Source organism: Triticum dicoccoides, chromosome 1A (genome assembly GCF_002162155.2).
Source record: "Triticum dicoccoides isolate Atlit2015 ecotype Zavitan chromosome 1A, WEW_v2.0, whole genome shotgun sequence".
In the NCBI taxonomy this organism is placed as follows: domain Eukaryota; kingdom Viridiplantae; phylum Streptophyta; class Magnoliopsida; order Poales; family Poaceae; genus Triticum; species Triticum dicoccoides.
In genome coordinates, this window is record NC_041380.1 from 506,363,401 (window position 1) to 506,366,324 (window position 2,924).

The 2,924-nt window shown below is 50.0% G+C and overlaps 1 non-coding gene across 1 annotated transcript; it reads right to left on the reverse strand.

The window, feature by feature from the left end:
- Window positions 1-233: 233 nt before the first annotated feature.
- Window positions 234-305, reverse strand: TRNAG-UCC. The gene has a single exon. It is a non-coding gene; the product is annotated as a tRNA-Gly (tRNA).
- Window positions 306-2,924: the final 2,619 nt, after the last annotated feature.

A 2,924-nucleotide genomic window follows, 5' to 3' on the forward strand; every position in this document is an offset into this window, starting at 1 on the left:
TAACAAGGATTTAGAGCTTTCTCTTTGCAGATTGGCAGTAGGAGCGGCAAACAGTTTTCTGTTTAGGCATTGCATGGTCAATGTGTCATCGTCCATAAAAAAGGAAGACGGTAGAACAGGTGATGTGAAAAGAAAAAAAGACGGTAGAACAGGAGTGAGCTCGCCAGTTCCGGAAAAAAAATAACTGAGAACTGGATCACTCGAATGAAGCGAGACATAAACCAAAAAAAATATGCGTCTGCCGGGAGTCGAACCCGGGTCTATTGCTTGGAAGGCAATTATCCTAACCGTTGGACTACAGACGCTATTTGGTTAGTACTGGTTAATAACATTTTACACCTCTAAATATGCGGTAACAACGTACGCCGAATTGCGATGCCTTTGAACTCTATGAACTACGCTTTCCCACAGTGACATTTCAACGACTTCGAGTCCAGAGTCTCCAGACACGCCTTCTGCGACTGCAAGGCCGCAAGCAGTGAGCGAGGGCATGCAGCAGAGGCAACTACGTACAGCAAAAGGTAGCATGAATCGCCATATCGATCTCTCCCACAGTAGAAACGGGGCTACTCCTGCCTGCCATCCATCCATCCGGCGAAGCATCTCGCCGTTACGATCTCTCCCTTCCTTTCCTTTCCCCCAGATGCCAAAAGCGGGGGCAGCAACAGAGCCAAAGCGCGCAGCTTTGGAATATGTAGCCTTTCACTGTTCTGAAAGAAACCCCTAAAATTCCCCGTCCCTCCCCCTGCTCTCCTCCAACTTTCCCTTCAGCTTCTACTACCCGATAGGATATAGATCGAGTGGATGCAAACTGATACCGCACGCACGTACTCGATCACTGTTGCCGTTTACGCCATCGCCATCTTTGATCTGCCTCCGAATCATCAGCCAATGGGGCCTGGCCGCCTGATATTATACTGTAGCGTATATACGCGCCCCCTCTCCGGGTCAGGAGCCAGGCTACTGTAGTGTGAGTCCGTGAGATACGCCAATTATATAGTCCACTCCACTAGCATCACCTGGCAACAGTGCCTGCCTCTGTCAAGAAGTTGAGTGAGAGCTGAGACGACAAATCACCAGAAAGTTTCCATTAGAAGCTAAAACCATGGGCGGTGTAGAAGTAGAACACTGAATATATATACCCCAATAATCAATATATATGGGCTGTCTACGACTCTGAATATATACCTCGAACCTCGATCGATATGTACAGATCCAGTCAAGGTTTTTAAAGAGAGGATCCATATGAAGATTTTGTTGCCTCCAATATCTTTAGTTAGTTACTTGCACACGAGCACTGAGCGGCACGGGTGGTGCAATTGTAATCGACAGGAGGATTACGAGTGGAGTTTAATTAGTTGTTTATTTTACAATGGTTATTAAAGGCGTTTTGACTGGAAGCTGGATGGATCAGCAGCTATCTAGAGGATTGAAAGTTTGAAACAGGCTTTGGTTTTAGCAGACTGTGAGTGCCAAAGGATATCCCATCAACAGATCGACACATCATATCTTGTTCCTCCTAGGGGTTGTTATCATGTTGAGTGATGTGACTTGGGAGAAACCCACACGCCAAGCCACACCAGTCGTCTAAAAGGGTGGTGTGTCAGTGTGTGGTGAAGTGGTGATTAATCTTTACGGGACTAATTTGAGCAACGTTTGTAACTACGAACTAATCTGCCATATGCTTCCGAGAGTACAGACACCACCGCGCACAAAGCTCCACGTCCAAGAGTGTACGACGGCCGGGACGCATGCGCGGCAATTGCCTGTGATGTGAGAGCCACGAAGTCAGATCACCTGATGGCACTGTCGCGTACGTACATCCACCTCGGCCGGCTCGCCTGCTTTCCGCCGGCCGGCCGGACGGCCGGTTCCGTGCGGGTGCTCGCTTCGCCGACGTGCGCTCGAGTCTCGACCCGTCGGCGCGCGCGCGTGTCCGGCATGCATGCGCGTACGTACGTACGCATCATCCATGATGCCCCCGATCGACAGAGCAAAAGCTCCGGGCGGAACGGGTTGATTAATGATTGGGGCTCTCATTAGCTAAGCTAGCTAGCAATATTACTGTGCAGTACTAGTACCTATCAGTACATCAGTATGATGGAACAAGCATTGCCGGCACGGCACGGCACGAACGTACATAGACTCATGAAGTGCACTGTGTTGATCATGATTACCAGTACTTCCAATTAATCATTCAGGCCGGCGTGCTTGTGGCCCATAAATCCATAATGACGGCAGGATACAGCCATGGATGATCGATTGGTGGAGAACTGGACATGGAACTGGTACGTACGCGCGTAGACATCAAGGAGAGAGAAACTGGACCCTAGTACGTACACCCATGGACCGCGTGCATGGTTCACGTACGTTCAAACATTTTGCAGGCACAGGCAGTGCATGCATGCATGCCTGTTGATCGTGGAACGCCGCTGAAACTTGGTCGGGCGGGCCGACGACGCTGGCTGAGCCAGGAATGCAATGATCTGCTTGCTCTCCAAAGGACCAAGGAGCCAGGAGGCATGCATGACCCATCACGTACAGCGTGCATGCGCTCCGGCCAATGGCACAGGCACGCGCGTAACTAGCTATCTGACATGCATGCATGTAGAGGTAAATCGGAAGTCCTAGCGCTAGGCTCAACGTGTCTAGTGTGGTGTGGAGTACCAAAGAAATGTGCCTGTGCAATGCATGTCTACTGCTGTGTTTCTGTTGAGACTGACCTCGTCTTAGCACGAGCTGTTGCCGATTGATTGGCTGCCCCTCGGCGTAATATGGGCCCCGAAGTAATGGACTATGCGGTCTAACGTGATAATGTTTTACCATGTTTGGATTTGTCGACATGATCCAATGTAGCCAGAGTAGACGTCAAAGTGCTCTGGCCGCATCAATCAAACCTATGTGTAGTGTCATGACCCACATCT